This window comes from Talpa europaea (genome assembly GCF_964194135.1).
Source record: "Talpa europaea genome assembly, chromosome: 3".
Classification (NCBI taxonomy): domain Eukaryota; kingdom Metazoa; phylum Chordata; class Mammalia; order Eulipotyphla; family Talpidae; genus Talpa; species Talpa europaea.
In genome coordinates, this window is record NC_140069.1 from 144269622 (window position 1) to 144288177 (window position 18556).

Sequence of the window (18556 nt, forward strand, 5' to 3'; positions counted from 1 at the left end):
TAATCCTTGGCACTTGTGGCTGTGACCGTATTTGGAAATGGGGGTCTTGAGGATATAGTCAAGTTAAGGTGAGGTCACGCTGGACTTGAGACGGTCCTACTCTAACAGCTGGTGGCCTTCTAAAAAGAGGGAATTTGGACACAGAGAGCTACAGATACACAGGAGAGAATGTTCTGAGGAGATGGAGGCAGAGATTGGAGAGATGCTTTTATGCACCAAGAAGGCCCAAAACTGCTGGCAACCACCAGGTGCTAAGAGAGAGGCAAGGGACACAGTCAGCTTCAGAACTTCCAGAAAGAACGAAACTTCAAGTACCTAGATTTCACAATTCTAAGTGTTCAGAACTGTGAAAGAATAAATTTCTGGGGCCTCCCCGGTGACGCAGCAGGTTGAGCGCAGCACTGTGAAGCTGTCTGCAGTGCGGGTTCTGTGAAGCTGTCTGCAGCCTCTGCAGTGCGGGTTCGATTCCCGGCCGGCCAGGGAGAGACCCACATGGCGCGGCAGACCTCTCCTGGGAGAAGAAACATCTATGGAGAAGTGACAAAGGTATGGGCAGGCGGTTGGGAGATTTGAAAGGCAAAGAATTGGAGGCTTTTCCTCCACTTCTCCTGCTACTGACCTCCGGGGCTGGCCCAGGGGAGTGGGGGGAAGGCCAAAATCACCTGAGGTCCCTTCTCTGTGCCAGTGTCCCCTTCCCTGCACCCTGAGAGCAACCAGTGTCATCTTAGCCAGCCATCGCACAAGTGGAGAGCCAGGATATTGGAATCATGTGACATCCTGCATGATGGACAATCGCAGAGCTGTTATAAAGGATAAGCTAAATCTATTTTGCATCTACCTCAAAGAGTGTCCTAGATATCTTTTAAGTGAAAATTTCAAGTCACCATAATATGTGGGACACAAACCCATTTTCATATGAAAGAAGATAATAATAGTAGTACTAGTAATTTTAGTAGCAGTAATGACATAGACAGTGCTTTGCACGTTCCAGGCATTACTGAAAAAGCTTTTCAAAAGTGATTTAATCCTGACAATAAAGCCAGGAGGTGTGTACTATCACTACAGATGGGCAAACAAACAAAACAAAAAAAACAATGACGGGAAATGTGTTCCTGGTTCAAATCTCCTAGACGATCGACGGTATATGGCAAGCTGACCTTCTCAATCAAGTTCCAGAGACTTAACAGTCACCTGCTAAGTACCAGCATTGTGTATGCATTTTGTTCATGAAAGCCCCATAAGAACATGCTAACATGCTAACACTGATTGCATTAGGCTGGGGAGAGATTTCGGTATACTTCCTCTTTATACACATCTCCAGCCTCTCATGCCGAATGCATTACCATTACCATTAGAAATTACACATTTCTAGCTAATATAAAGTCCATCAAGCAAGTAAAACACACAGTAAATGGCTGAGTATATAAACATTTAGGTTCATCAACTGATCCCATCTCACTGGCCCTAAAGCATCTTCCTTCCTCTCCCCCCCAGGCTGTACAATTGCCCACCAATACATCTGATTTCCACCCCTGTGGGGTTCCCTGCAGTGCTGTGGGGTTCCCTGCACTTTCCCATTCTTGCCAGCTCTCTGACTCTCTGGTTCTCCCAGTTCCATGGGGAGTCCCTGCTTCTCTCCTGGCAAGGTTCCTCCCCTGGTCCTCCTGGCCCACTCTGGACCCCTCTAGCTTACTGGAACCCAAGGCACCTCAAAAGCAGAGGGTACCCCAGGCACAATCTGTAACCCAGAGAGAGATCTTTACACAACTCCCATTCCTACTACTAGGCAGATCCATGGGGCCTAAACTGCTTCCCTTTGAGAGATGTACCCAGAAGGGAAGGTGGGTAGCAGGCCCCCCTGGGCTATTGCACCACAACTTGCATTAGAGCTTGTTTTCAAATCCCCAAAGTGGGGACGTGCTGGTCAGGGGGTAGGTTCTGTTCTTTAGCGTCTCTGGGTACTCCTGGATGGAGGACTGAGTGGAGGGTGTGGCTGTAAGTGCTAATATAAGGTCACCTTCTCAGCAAAGAGCTACCCTGGGCTTGAAAAACGGAGTATCAGACATCCCGTTCTATCAGTCCTCGTGAACCAAAGTGCATGCTGCTTTCTTCCACAGACCCTTTGTCCTTATTTCTATATTCGTCCAATATCTTTCCCAACATCCATCAACTTTGACAAAGCTGGAAGTGGGTTGTCTCCAGCCTTCCTCCCCACTCTGTCCTACACAGGCCCAGCTCAATCTTACTTGATTTCCACTTTAAAATGATTTAGTTCCTCTAGTTAAAGAATAGGTAATACACGTGCAAGGATAGATGGCAAAAAAGAAGTTCCCATCTGTACACCCGCTGCCACCCAGCTTAAAAGACAGACCATCACCTCCCCAACCCTCCCTTCCCCATCCCCAGGAAAGCAAGCTGGATCCCTGACTTTGCCTCTTCCAATCCCTTATTTCCACCTTCCCCATCCTCATATTCCCTGGTTCCCATGGGGGCTCTCTGTCCTCTCTGGATCAGCTCACTTCTCTCCCTAGATAACTCCCCGCAAGATGCAGGAGCCCTAACCCAGGAGTGAGGTGACCCTGGTTACTAAAAAAATAATAATAAAATAAAGCCCAGGCGCTGCTGCTGATCCGCCTGCCTGGGAGGGTGCTCTGTGCAGTGGACAGTGCGCGAGCCAGAGACAGGACATTCTTAACACGGAGGGGCTGTCAGCACTAACTTCTCCCTCCTCCTGTCCGCCCCAGGCCCGGAGCCAGCGCGCAAAGAGCATGTCCAGGACGTCAGAGGAGCGAGGAGGGGCTGGGGGGTGGGTGGGCACAGAGGAGGGGGGAGGTACAGGGGGGAGGCGGGGAGCCAAGTGGAAAAGCTCAGCTTGGCAGCTAATTCTGCAGTCCGGCTGGCACCGGGTCTGGGTGGGTGGGAGCACACTCACTCGTGCGCGCGCGCGCACACACACACACACACACACACACACGTCCCAATCCGGGGGAGAGGTGAGGCTCAGTCCCGGGGACGGTATTTGCAAAGGCCAAAGGGCAGTAGGCCAGAAGTGATGCTCTGTCACCAGCTCCCCGGGTGACCCTGCGCGCGCCTCGCCTCCTCCCGGGGCTAAGTCTTTCTCATCCGATAAAGTTGCAGATTAGACGGTGTTTCTCTGGCCAGGCCTGTGCGCAGCTCGACCACACAAAGCCAGCAAAGCCACATCAGATGTCAGAGCCCCGGGGGGAGGAGCAGCAGCGCGGCGGGCGGGGCCCCCCCGCGGGCGGGAGCGCGGGCGCTGACAGCCAGGGTGCCAGCCCCGATCTGGGCACCCAGCCCCTCGCCTCCCCTCTCCCCCAGTCCCCTCTGCCTCCCGCCCGCCCTCGCCCAGGCCCAGGCCCAGTCCATCCAGCCCGCGGGCTCCGGGGGCCACTCACCAGGCCGCCCCGCAACTTCCCGGGGGGCGCCGGGCGGGGCAGGGCTTGGGCGCGCAGCGGGGCGCACGGTCCCGGGCCGGCGCGGAGGGGGCGACCGAGCCGGGAGCCGGAGCTGGAGCTGGAGGAGCCGGAGGAGCCGGGCGGGAGCAGAGGAGGGGTTTCCTGAGGAGTCTCCACCCCACTTCCTCCGGGCCGGCGGGCGCCCGAGGGGCGGCGCCTGGCGGGGACAGCGCTCCTTTGTGTGGCGGCCCGTGGGCCCAGCGCGCCGGCCCGGTCCTGCAGGCGTGGACCGCGGTTCCATCCAGCCCTGGCACTTCGCCGGCTCCTCATTAGTGAGGAAAAGAGCGAACAAAAAGATGGGGCAGTCTGTGGAACATTATCCAACAGTCAACTAAACGGGTCTCCATTTACTTGGGGGGGGGGCGGCGATATATTTATTGGCGAGGGACAGACAAGTTGGAGACATTACTGGCCATGCTGTCATTTTTATAGAAAGCAGCCTGTGTGTGTGTGGTGGCAGAATGGAAGGCTACACCTCTTGAGCTAATATTGTTGAAGTGCAGGACGAGCTGAGCGCAACCTCCCTAGCCTGGCATCCTTTGTGTTGTTTGATGTGTTACTTTTGTAAATCAAAAAGTAAGAGTGTATTTCAAACAATGGACAGCTAAAATTTATTCTCTGTACATTCCAAATCCTCTTTCTCAAGGCCTTTCTGACAGCAAGCTGACAGCTGCTCCTCCCCTGCCCCCAACCCCAGGCCCCATGAATTTCGGCCCTACTCTGTGCTGTGATTTTGGTCTTACTCTGTGTTGTGATTTTGGTCCTACTCTGTGCTGTGACTTCAGCTCCCTCAGGCAGTTTAGCATGGAAAACACAGGCCAGCGTAGTGGTTAGGAACCCAGAATGTTACCAGATGGCCCCGATTCAGATCTCAGGCCGCACTTACAATACTGAGCGATCTGGGGCACATTATTATTCCTCTGTGCCTTCGTTTTATTACCTGTACAATGGGGAAGATAAAATTAGTACCTCCATTAGAGATTCATGGTAAGACGTAAATTAGGAAAGCGGCTTAAATTAGGCGAGTGAATACTTGTAAAGTTCTTTGCTCAGTCTCTGGAAGACAGTCACATGGTGGGAGCGCTAGTTAAACAAAATAGATGTTCAGGTCGTTGCTCTAGGGGTCAATATTTCACATCTCAGGAAAAGGCATACCTTTTAGTCCTGACTATAGTTTTGGCCCAAATCCAAGCCAGATGTCCTTTCTCCACCCCTCCTCCACCCCTGCCCCCAAATGGAATCATGTGCACAATAATCAATAGGGGCATTTGGACAGGCAGGCTCGGCAGGAGGGTTTATGCAGAGGAAAAGGCAGGAGCAGAAATCAAGAGAAACTGGATTCAAGCCTGGCACGCAGGGACTGCCGAGGCTGCCAGGCCTGGTGGTAGCTTCTCCAGGCTCAGGGGTCCCCGCTAAAGGAGGAGGCTGGTGACTTGCTTCAGGGGTCCGTTTCCAAGGATCTGAAATGGCAGGACTAATCCCAGCTTAAAATTTGGCAATTTTGTTTCATAAAACAATTTAAAATTCAAAATAGGTATTTGCTAATAGACACATAATTAAGAAAAGGACAAACTGTGTATCTCTCTATCAACCCACCTCCAATCTAGCCTGTCTCTGGGCATGGGGGGCGCATGAGATTTGGGGGAGGGGGTTCTGTCTGGTTTTGTTTTCCAGAAAAGGAGGGGTAAGCGAGTGAGAGGGAGAGCAGAGCGCAGAAGCAAAGGTGACAAAATGTCAGCTTCTGATAAATCTGATTATATCATATTCTGCACGCATCTGCACCCTTGAAACACTCCCCTCGGACGAGAAGAAACGCAGCACTACGTTAATCACCTAGCGTGGCAGAAAAAAGCAAAATCAGAACCAGACTCGGAGAAACCGCAGGGAATCCTGGAGAGCCCCCGGCTCGCCCAGGCCCCAGGCCCCAGGGCCCAAGCCCGGCGCCTCCCCAGCCCCGCGGCGCCGCCTCCCGCGGGACCCGAGCCCCCCCCCCCCCCCCCCCCCCGGCACCCCTGAGCCCCCCGGGGCCCCCCGCCGCTGCGCACCCGGCCGCCGGGCCCGGCCTGCGCGCGTTCCAGAAACCATCTCCGGACAAGACTCACCCGCGGTCCAGCAATTCCCAGCGCCGGCTGTCGCGGGGGGGCTCCTCTGCAGAGGGGCGACGCGGAGACCGGCCCGACCGCCCGGGACCGGAGAACCGTGGCGCAGGCGGAGGGCGGCGCGCGGCGCAGGAGGGATGCGGGGCAGAAGCGGGGCGCGGGGGGCCGTCCTGGGAGCTGATTGGCAGCCGCCGCGGCGGGGGCGGGGCCTGACGCCGCCCCCAGGACCGCAGAGGCCCCGCTTTGTGTCAGTTTCTGCGGGAAGGTGAGGCCAGAATCCGGGTGGAGACCCAGACCCGCCCTTGGAGTGCGGCAGGGTGACTCCTTAAAGGAGAAATCAGGGAGACTATTTACGAGAGAGGGGTTGACCAGTAGTGATACATTTGCAGGATCTAATACACAACGATTTCTAAGGATAAGCTACCCCCTCACCATCTATACATCTATCCATCCATCCATCCATCCATCCATCCATCCATCCATCCATCCATCCACCTATCCATGTATCCATCCATCTATCCATCTATCCATCCATCCATTTATCCATCCACCCATCCATCCATCCATCCATCCATCCATCCATCCATCCATCCATCCATCCATCCATCTATCCATCCATCCATCTATCCATCCATCCATCCACCCATCCACCCATCCACCTATCCATCCATCCATCCATCCATCCATCCAGCTATCTATCTATCGATCGATCGATGGATGGATGGATGGATGGATGGATGGATGGACAGATGTAGATATCTATATCTATATATACCAGGAGTTAGGCTATATATTTATTTACACTTTTAACAGACACTTAACGTGGTAGTAAAATGGAGCGTTAGACTTCAATTTGTACAAGAAACTTAAAATATGTTTATGATTTACAGAGAAATTAGAATGGATGATAGAGAACAGAGAAATTGTAATGGATGATATACATCCAATTTAGAATTAGTTATCCTGGGTGGGTAGATTACTTATATTTTTATTTCATTCAGTTCATTAACATTTTAATAGTAATCTGCACTATTTTGTGATAAAATAAGATATAATCCACTAAAAATAGATGATATGTCCTGCTCAAACAGCTGGCAGTGACATTGCTATAATTGGTTGCCTTTTGGGGGGGGGGGTTGGGTATTGGAGGTTTCTTGAACTTTGTTCCTAGTCCTGATTCATTTTAATCAAGTAAGAGCTGGATCCAGTGCTTGACTTTTGAGCCAGGTCCCCTGTGAATCTGTCTGCTCATCTAGCTTGATGAGCTCAACATTCAACCCTGGGCCAGAAAGCATTTGTCACTTTTTTATGACTGGCCCAAAGGCCTAAGGGGTTTTTGTGGCCTCTGCATTCTCCAGTTTCCTCACCTCTCACTGCTCCTGACCCTAATTTTCCAGATTCTTGAGACCCTGTCCCCAGACTGAACTGACCTCAAGAAAAGACCATGTAAAACACCTTCTTTATCACAAAACTATGTCTTGCCTGAAACTTCCAAACTTCCAAACTTCCAAAGTGGAACTTGTATTATTTCAGATTTCATTATAAATCCCCAAACTACAATAAGCATAAGTGAAATTCTGTGTTTTATTTGTCTTTAAATTTGCCACTTTTTCTGGCCATAAACAGGTGCTCCTTGACGGATGGATGGACAAGACAGATGTACTGGGGTAAGGAAGGTAATCCCAGGTCACTCGAAAAAAGAGAGGAACAGCTTGATGTAGAAAACCGATCAAATCACACACTGCCTGTATTGTAAGTTTTCTCCTCTTTTACTTTAATTTTCTCCCTTAAACCTTTTTGTTTTCTTTCTATAGCTCTCCAAATTTCAGCTGACACTATCCTCTTTTTCTGTTTCAGATTTCATGTTATTAGTTCAGTTTTATTTTAAGTTCTATATCCTTTCTACTTCTCCTAGAATTTTGGCTTTTCTTTCCAGTTTCTATGATGACTTATAGAGTCTTTCATGAAACCTGGAAAGCACTGAAATAATTATTGAAATAGTGAGTTCTGTCACATAGGAATGAATGGACAATTTATTAGAAAACTATGCTATAAAATAGTATATGGCATTCTTAAAAAGGATGAGCTCAAGTCATACCTTGAGGAATGTTCTCCATATCTATTTTCAATGAAAAAGTATGACCCTATATTTGTATGTTTATGTTTATTTGACAGGAAAATGAGGATAGGTTTGACCACTTCAGCAAGTGGGGAGGGTTGACCAATAATTTTTTTCTTTAGACATTCCATATTTTTTAAATGTTATCAAAACCATTCAAAATTTTAAAAAAATGGGACAATTCAGTAACACTTCTTCTAGTAGAAATACATATACCTGTTGCCAAAAGACATGTACTAGAATGCTCAACGTGGTACGATCCATAATAGCATAAAACTGGTGCTACCCAAATGTACCCTCCCTGCTTTCCTACACTTTCCTACTCTTACAAGAGCCTTAAAAATGTTATTTTCAGACCAACATATATAAATACAGAGCATTTATTATCACATGATCTGCTTTTAAGGACATTTTAAAGAATGTCATTCAAGAATGAATAAAACAACCTTAGATAAATAATAGATTTAAGACAAAATAGTGAGAGACATCTAATTCTGGCATTGAGAGACTACCTTGCTTGGAAGAATCCATCTACCTACGTAAGATTGCAACAAAGTTGGGTGAACTATAGGAAATAGAAGACTCTGAAGGGGAAGCAGCATAGGACATGAGGAGTTACATCCCTGAGGAAAGGAAAACAGCACACAAGCTCCACATTCTCTAGCTCTTCTCCCTTTAAAGACTATCCCAGTTCACAATGTGGACCAAGGCCAAGAAGAGAATGCAGACTCACTGGTTCAAGATGATCAATTGAACTGGAATCCAAGGGCACAATTTTAAAGAGCAAATTTGAGTGAAGTGAATTTAAAAATCTAAGTACAAATTCCCCTTAAGTCATTGGTTGACTCCTAAGCTGTGCATGCAGACAAAAAATCTTGCAGAAAATAATGGCTAAAACAATAAGCAATTGAACAGATATCTCAGTATGTTCTTTGAATAAAGCAAAGTTTCATCAAAGTAGATGATTCTTATGAACCTATTTTGCGTTCAGTTGAGACCTGAGAAAATCCATGGCTATAAACAAGAATAACAAAGGAGTAAGCATTAGCCTCTTGGTTAAAGGGAAATTTTGAAATGGACCAGTTCTCAGAAAATTAAAAACGTATTGACAGTGTAAAGGTAATATGTTGGCACTTTATCTGTCCCCCTACCCCATCAAAAATTCTCTTTGAGAAAAAGTAACATCACCAGAACCTTTAAATTTTTTTCATTCATGATGTCCTGAAACCAACCAAGTATTTAGAGAAAGGCCAAAACTCAGATAAATTGCCAAGAACTCAGGAGACAGGAGAAACAACAAATAACAGAAATAGGCTTATAGATATTTCAGACATTTGGGTTCTTAGACAGGGACTGACTTTAAAATAACTGATGAATATGTTCAACATCCATCCGCCCCCAACAGGTTTGGAGAAGTTCAGTAGAATTAAAACTCATAAAGAGTAAAGTAAAAATTACAGGGATAAAAAGAATAATTAAAATCAGGAATTCAGTAGTTGGCTTTAATAGCCTATTGTATGAAAATTATCAGAGATTTAATGAACTGTAACCAAGGTCAATAGAAAGTATCCAAAAATAAGAGGCAGAAATGATGTTGCACAAAAAGATGAGAAGCTATACAAAGAGCATAATAGAATTATGAGATGTGGTCAAAATTATGCTTTATGTGTATTCAAAGTCATAGAAGAAGAGAGAAAATGAAACAGAAGCAACATGTTAATAATTAATGACTGAAATTCCATTAAAGAGATAAAAAAAAATCAAAACTCAGACTGAAAGAAAGTTACATTCCCCAAGCAGAATAAAAACAAAGAAAATTATATTCAAACATATCATAGTAAAACTGCTAAAAAACAAATTCAGAAAGGAAATCTGAAATCAGCCACAGATAAAGGATACTTTCCATTAAAAGGAACAATAATACAGATGGCTTTTCTAAAAGAAATGATGAAAACCAGAACACAATGGAATTGCTTTTCTAAAAAGAAAAGAAAAATCTGCCAAGCTAAAACTCTATGCACAGCAAAAATATCCCTTAAAAGTGAAGGCAAATTAAAGATAGTTTTAGAAAAACAAAAGCTGGCAGAATTCGTTTCCAACACAGTATAAGGATTATAAAAAAGAATTCTTCAGGATTAAGGAAAATTATCCAAGCTAGCAACACAGAGCTGTGGGAAGGAATATAGATACTGGAAGAGAAATACACTGGAGCTATAAGGTAATACTGACTATTTTTTAAAATTTTTTTTAAAGATTTATTTATTTATTTATACAAGCACTGGGTACAGTCAGAAGGAGGGTGAGAGAATTCACCAGAACCAGAGGGGAGAGCAGAGCAGGCAGACTGACGAAGTAAACTGCTGAGGGGAGCAGCGGGCGGCAGGAGAGGTCTGCGAGCCATGTGGGACACTTGCTGGGTGGCCGGGGATCGAACCGGCGCTGCAGAGGCTGTAGGCAGCTTTGCAACCCAGCGCTCAACCCCTGCACAACCGGGGAGGCCCAATACTGACTGTTTAAATGCAAATATATCTTGTGGGGTATAAAAGCAAATAAAAATAAAATATGCATTATTTTAAGCACCACTGTAAGTTGGACATTCATAAAGATAAATTGCTTTAAAGTGATTGCATTGTTTGAGACTTATCCTTATTCTGATACCAAAGCCAGATAAGAACACTAACGAAAAGAAAAGAAAATTACAGACCAAAATCCCTTATGAAAATCAATGCAAAAATCAGGCCTTCCTGGTGGCACAAGGCGCTAAGTCTCAGCACTATGACGCTACCTACACAAGTTTGATCCCTGGCCAGGAAGCTGCCCCACATGGCCCAACAGACCTCTCTTGTCTTGCCTGCTGCTCCCCTCAGCAGTGTATCTCAGTAGATAGGCCTGTTCTGCTCCCCACTCTGTCTCTGATGAATCCTCTCACCCCTCTGAAGCTCAGGCCTACACCCCAGTTCTTGTATGCATAAGTAAAAATAAATCTTAAAAAAAAGAAAATCAATGCAAAAATCAAATCCTCAGCAAAATTTTACAACAGTACATTCAACAATACATTAGAAGGCTCTTATACCATGATCAAATGAGACTGAATAATTAATATGCTTGTTCTAAAAATATGTTGGAATTATATAATTATAGATTAGACATTATGTTTAAGTATACAAATAAAACAATGTGCTAGATTATCAGGAGAAATTAAAAAACCCAAAGGAATTAATATCATATATTCTCTAACTACATTATAAATAAGGCAACATTGACAATCTTCATATATGTGATTGGATATAAAAGACAGACTTCTAAGAAATTCATGGCTCAAACAAAAACCCATAAATTATAAATATTAAAGCAACATAACTAAATATTCATATCAAACTTGGGAGATATAGATAAAAAGCAGTGATGCAAAGTTTTAGACACAAGAGCTTATGTAAGAAGAAAAGCTCAAAAATTAATGTACTAAGCATAATGTAACTTAGGGGCTTAGGAAAAAAATTACAGAAAAATTCGTGAAACCAGGAAGAACTGGAAAATAAGTAACATAGTAAAATAAACAATTTTGTGTGTATGGGGAAGAGCTAATAAAGTAGTTCAAATTTTGGCAAAATTAATGCAAACAAAAATAATTTATATATAAAATTTACACATAAATAATGGATGATGGAAATATCTAAACAGATAACAAAATGTTAGGAACAATTTTATTCTATCCATTGAAATGGTTAAATATCTTGGACAATACCATCTGCCAAAACTTACCCCATACAAAAATAGTCCTATAAACCTTAAAGTGATTGAACCAAAGTTTTATATCCCTTGGCAAAGTAAACTACAATACAGGATTTTGCTGGTGATGTGAGGGAACAGTTAAGGATCAGATAAGTCTATTTTGCATAAATTCTTCCAGAGAACAGCAGTAGTGAGAATGCTACCCATCATTTTTAATGATATGATATCAGCAACAGATAGGGTTCCTACCAAAAAGGATAATTACATCTCAGCCTACATTCACATATATAGATATAACTATCTAATGCTTCTCTTTGTATCTACATTTATGTATAAAAGTTATTGCATATTTACCATGGAGTATTTATTCCAGGAATGTAAAATTATCTAACATTAAAAATTGAATACTTAACCATGTTAACATATTTAAAGAAAAAACTATATGAGAAAATGAATAGCTACGGAAGATACATTCAATAAAACATCTACCCATCATACAAGTGTTTACCAAAGGAAGAATTGAAACATTCTTATCATGGAACCAGGCATTAAAAGATAATTGCGGCAAATGCCATATTTAAAAGTGATATAATGAAATCTTTCTCCTTATTATCTGAAGGATAAAACAAGAAAACCTTCTTTACATTTTCAATATTATATTGGAGATCCTAGTCAATGCAGTAAGACAGGAAAAAGAAATTACAGGTAGAAAGATTGGAAAGCAGAACATAAAATTGTCATTTTCAGATACTATGACATAAAATTGTCATTTTCAGATACATTTTCAGATACTTGCATAGCAAATCTGAAAGAATCTATAGGTAAATTTAGAATGATGATGAGTTTAAGTCTGATTGAAATGTAATCATACATATGGCATATGAAAGGAATTGAATTTCTACATGCCAGCGACAATAAGCTACAAAATATAATTTTTATAACAGAAAAATTTATAATAGTAGTAAATATATATATACTTATATCTATTTAACACAAATGAGCAAAATGAAAACAATGAAAATATTATGAAACGTTAAAAACATAAAGGAAGCCTAAATAAATAGCAGTATATACCAAGTTCATAAAAAGAAAGCTTCATCTTAAAGAGGTTATTTTCTCTAAGTGGATACAAAGAATAAAAGCAAAACCAAGCACAACTCCAGAAGGTTTGTTTTCTTGTTTTGTTTTAAAGAACTTGACAAGTTTAAGTATTTATATGGACGGTCAAATGTTCAAATGTCCTATCAGGTTCCAAGTTTTAGTGTAAAACTATAACAGTTAAAAATTAGTATTGATGCAGAGTTAGACAAATAGATAAGGAAAGAGAGTAAGGAGCTTAAAACAAAAATCATTCATATATGGAAAATTTAATTCATGCTGATCACTGGTGTTAGGACAATTGATTATACATAGGGAATAAACAACATTAAATTCATTTTCCAGGTGATTAAGGCTAATTGCAAAGGCAAAACTGTAAAAAACTTTTAGAGGAAAGTAGTAAATAGTAGATATATAAAGTATACATATTTGGAACATATACTTATAATTATGGTATAAAGTATTAACAAATAGAATAAAATTAATTTATTCTCTTTAGTAAACAGTTTATCAAAATTGACAAACTTTGAAAAGACAGACTATGAAAAAAAATACTGGTATCTTGAAATTTAAATTCAAAACTTTGTCTATCAAAAGAGTCAGACAAGGTGATGCAGAGGAAGAAATGAGAAACATCAATTGAAAGCAGATGTCTCCAGCATCCATCGCTAACAAGGATTTATTAGCATAGATTATATAAGGAAAGTATTTCAATAAATCAACAAGGAAAAAGACAACCCAATATGAAGATCAGTCAAGACAAGAACCAGCATTTCATAGAGAAAAAGCATGATGATCTACTAATACATGAAAAAAAAACAGCCAACTTCATTAGTTACCAGACAAAAACTAATTAAAATCACAATGGAATGTTATTCCAAGCCCAACAGATTGGCTGAAATGAAAATTGATTAAACCAAGTTATGACAAGTGTGTAGAACAACAGGGGACCTCATTTGCTGCTGGAGGGAGCGCAAACTGCCAGGACACATTGGAAACCGCTTGGAAATAGTCTAGTAGAATTGACTATACACCCAGGACTTCTACACCTGGGGAATGGTCTGTGGTTGTACACCAGAGAGAGTCATCTAGAGGACAAGAATGCTAGAGAACATCATTATTTGTTCATAACCCCTGTAGCAGGCAGCCTTTAAAATAACCCCATAATCCCTACCTCCGGATATTCAAGCTTTCCTGTAACTACCTCTCCTTGAGTGTGGCCTGGCATTGGTGACTCATTTGTAACTAATAGAAAATAGCAAAAGTGATGGGAATGTCGCTTGGAGATCAGGTTACAAAGAGAATCTGGCTTTAGGCTTTCTCTCTGGGAGCCTTCACTCTGCCATGCCGAGACTTGCATGAACTATGTGGCAAAGAATTGATGTGTCCTACCAAAGCCAGGGAGTCCGAGAGCTGCCAGCTGTTCTGCGAGTGAGCACTGAAGGGTCCTTCCAGCCCCAGGCTTGGGATGACCATAACCCTGGCCAATACCTTGCTTATAGCTTGAATCAGAGACACTCTCCGAAGCAACTCCTGGGGGGTACCCACAGAATCTGTGAGATAACAGGGGCTGTTGGGTATTGTTTCAAGCTGCTAAGTGTTGGCATAATCTTTTACAGCAGTAGATAACTAATACATCTCCCATCAAATGTCCATCATTAGTAAGATGGATAAATGATAGCATATTCATACCATAAGCAATGAAAATGAAGGAATCATCAAGGGTGAATCTCAAAAACTTAATAGGTACAGTATGGTGCCACTAACACAGAAGTAAAAAGCAGGGAAAGTCAATGAATACATGCTTTTGGAATACACATAGTATATAGTAAAACTTTATAGTAAAACTATAAAGAAAACAAGGAAATGATTAATAGAAAGATTGGGATAGCTGTCTCCTCCTAGGAAGGGAGAAGAATGAATGTAAGATGGGACAAACTAGTCTTTAAAGCCTTATTTTTTGACCTAGGAGATGGTCAGGCATTTAATTCATTATTTTGGGGCCCTTCTTACATACATTACATATACTTTATTAATAAATTAAAAAACCTAACCATAGCAAGAAAGAAAATATTGAAGTCAATGACAAATAGTTTGAAGTATGAAAGGGTGGATGGATGGATGGATGGATGGATGGATGGATGGATGGATGGATGATGGAGGATGGATGGATGGATGGATGGATGGATGGGGATGGAGGATAGAAGGATGGATGGCAGATGGATGGATGGATGGAGGATGGATGGATGGATGGATGGATGGAGGATGGATGGATGGATGGATGGAAGGATGGAGGATGGATGGATGGATGGATGGATGGATGGAGGATGGATGGATGATGGATGGATGGATGGATGGGTGTGCGGATGGATGCTCGTCTAGACAGATACATTGTGTCTTTCATGTCCTGTTAGACCTGTGCTTCTTCCAAGAAGTTGCCATGATTATCAGATTGGTACCTCTTTTCCTCCTGTATTTAAGGCTTTCTCCCTCTATTGTAGGTGGAGCCAACAGGGTGGCCAGCTGGTGATATTGACTGGAAACTATATAATCCAGCACTTATTGCATCAGGACAAATACACTCCAGATAAATGCTCAGACTAATCCCCGCACCCCCAACCTCTCCACACCTCTCCTCACCATTACCCTGCCTGCACCTCAGACACACCCAGAATCCGAGAATGCCTAGGGCATTTGGGGAGGTGACGACCTTCACTTACCTCTGGGCTCAGGCAGAGGCAAGACACCCCCAGAGAATTCAAGCGAGTCCCAGGAGGTGAGATGACATCACCTCCAGGGTCCCTTTAGCTCAAATCTTAAAGGCTCTCTGGGGAGCAAGAAAAGAAATCAGGAGAAAATAGGGGGTCGCCTGCCTACTGGCAGGCCATGGCGTCCTGCAACACTGCAAGGACACAGCCCGAGCTGCGGGGAGGCAGCAAAGGGACCGAGAGGCCAAGAGTCAGGACAGCTGTGGAGCACCTCTGCCACTCCCAACCCCCCTCGGGGACCCCAAGCCAGCCCCGGCCAGCCGCCCCACACCCCGCGCAGACTCCCTCCCTCTCCGGCATCTGCTGTGCTGTCCCCTCTCGCGGCCCGGCCCGGACACCCCTTGGGGCCTGGGGCCTGTGTCCCCGCCAGGCCTGAGCGGGTCCAGAGTCCATCGCTGACCCTACTCACCGATTGCCCCGCTACTCCCTGCAGCGCGGATTGGGGGCAGGGGGACGGCTAGGAGGGGGCAGCAGCTGTTCCCGGGGCAGGCGACGCAGCCCAGAAGGGACCCTGCGCGCAGGCTGGGGACGTGGAAGGTGGACGGGCTCGGGGAGGGCCTGGCAGGGAGAGCCGGGCAGGGAGGGGGCGTCCCGGGAGCTGATTGGCGGGCGCAGCCGTGGGGTGGAGCCTCCCCACAGCCGGGTTGGGGGGGCGCATCCCCTCTGCGAGGCCTGGCTTTGTGTCAGTTTCTGTCCTGGCCGAGGTGGAGATCCAGGGGTCCTCCCGGGAGTGCAGCAGGTTGTTGAGAACGACCAGAGGTTAATAAATAATAACACACTGTTAGAGAAGATGATGCAGAGTGATTTCCAAGGACGAGTTAGTGATGGTCCTACATACATTTTTAAAGACTTGGGTTGTATTAAAATGGAGAGCATGATGGCATTCTTTTTTTAAAAAGATTTATTTATTTATGCATACAAGAACTGGGGTACAAGCCAGAGGTGTGGAGGGTGAGAGGATTCACCAGAGACAGAGTGGGGAACAGAACAGGCAGATCTACTGAAATACACTGCTGAGGGGAGCAGCGGGTGAGTCAGGAGAGGTCTGCTATGCCATGTGGGTATCTCCCTGGCCGGGGATCGAACTCGTGCCGCAGTGGCTGCTGATAGCTTCATCCGTTGTGTCTTGACTCCATGCGCCACCAGGGAGGCCCCAATGATGTCATTCTTTTAAGAAGGAAAACGGTCTTGTAGTTGCTTATTTAGGGGGTGCAGAGAAGGATGAAGAAGCTGGCAATGGGTACTTATTTTTATGTCTTTGAATGATTTTCAAATATCACAGATCTTGTCGATTAAATGAAATATCAAGATATTAAAATTTTTATTAACCAGTAAATGGGCGCCGGGTATTGGACATGAAGGAGAGTGAGGAAAAGTGTGACTCTTGGGAGCCTGGCGAGCGAGACCCCCAGCACATCCTCTGCGCACCCGCGGGGCGGCCAGCGCGCCCTCCTCGTAACCGCTGGCGCAAATTACCCCGAACTCACTGGCTTGGAGCAACACCGTTTTATTATCTTACAGTTCTGTGCGGGTGTCGACGGGAACTTGCTCCTTCTGGAGGCTTGGGGGACAGTCCATATCCTGGCTTTTCCACCTCCTAGGGGTTGGGGTCCCTACCTCCATCTTCACAGCTGTCTTACCTGGGGGTGTCTGCTTCTGTCCGCACCTCTCTTCTGCCTCTCCTGTCTGGCTGGCTTGGGGGACAGTCCATATCCTGGCTTTTCTACCTCCTAGGGGTTGGGGTCCCTACCTCCATCTTCACAGCTGTCTTACCTGGGGGTGTCTGCTTCTGTCCGCACCTCTCTTCTGCCTCTCCTGTCTGGCTGCCACTTCTTTCTTTCTTTCTTTCTTTCTTTCTTTCTTTCTTTCTTTCTTTCTTTCTTTCTTTCTTTCTTTCTTTCTTTCTTTCTTTCCTTCTTTCCTTCTTTCTTTCCTTCCTTCCTTCCTTCCTTCCTTCCTTCCTTCCTTCCTTCCTTCCTTCCTTCCTTCCTTCCTTCCTTCCTTCCTTCCTTCCTTCCTTCCTTCCTTCCTTCCTTCCTTCCTTCCTTCCTTCCTTCCTTCCTTCCTTCCTTCCTTCCTTCCTTCCTTCCTTCCTTCCTTCCTTTCTTTCTTTCTTTCATTTATATCAAGCACTGGGTACAGTCAGAAGCGCGGGAGGGTGAGAGAATCCACCAGAGCCAGAGCGGGGAGCAGAGCAGGCAGAAGGACCGAAGGACACTGCTGAGGGGAGCAGCGGGCGGCAGGAGAGGTCTGTGCGCCATGTGGAACCCTCGCCCTGCGGCCAGGGATTGAACCCGCGCTGCAGAGGCTGCGGGCAGCTTCCCAGCCCAGCGCGCAACCGCTGCGTCACCGGGGAGGCCCTGGCTGCCACTTATTTCTGACCACGCTTGACCTGTTTCTCCTTCTCTCCTGCTTCCCTTTGTGCACACACTTTGGATTTTCTGTTCATGTCTCCTCTGCAGTGTCCGTCTTTGTCTTTGTCCCCAGAGAGCTCAGCTCCTCCGCGGGAGAAGCGAGGCGGGCACACCCCCCTGAGGACACTTGCTTCCCCCTCACTGCCTTGCAAGCTGCTCTGCAGCGCCGAGGAAACTCCTGGTAATGTGTGCGTCAGGCGCTAGACTCCTAGCCTGTGGGGGGACCCCTCTCTCCTGCTCCTTCCCCCAAGGCCAGGCTTTCCTCCGAGGCCCAGAACTAGGCCAAGGAGCCTGTCCCAGACGTCAGAGCAGGAGGGACGGGCTTGGGGGAGGGACCAGGAGGGTGGAGCAGAGAGCCCAAGGCCTGGCCCCCTGACCGGGAATGTGCTGGCACAGCCCCCTGGGGAGCTGCAGGGCTGGCACAGCCCCCTGGGGAGCTGCAGGGCGGAGGCTTGCCCAGGCTGCAGGGGCTGTCTCCTCCCAGCAGCACACACACACACACACACACCCCTCCCACCACAAACACATACACACACAAACACACACATCCCAAAGCCTAGTCTCCTCCCAGCTCCCCACAGCTACACACACACACACACACACACACACACACACACACACACAAGCACACACACACCAAAGACTAGGGGAACGTGCCAGCGATTCAGCCTCAGGAATTTTCCTGCTGGAAACACTGAAGTCCAAGCGGACATCTGCATGTGAAGGTCACATCCTCCCCACCCCCCGCCGGGCGGCCTCCCTCCCTCCTGCATTCCTGCGCTCCGCTCCCTCTTCTGATAGAAGATTGGAGACCATGCTTTAGCTCTGCAGCTTGAGCAATGGCTCAGAA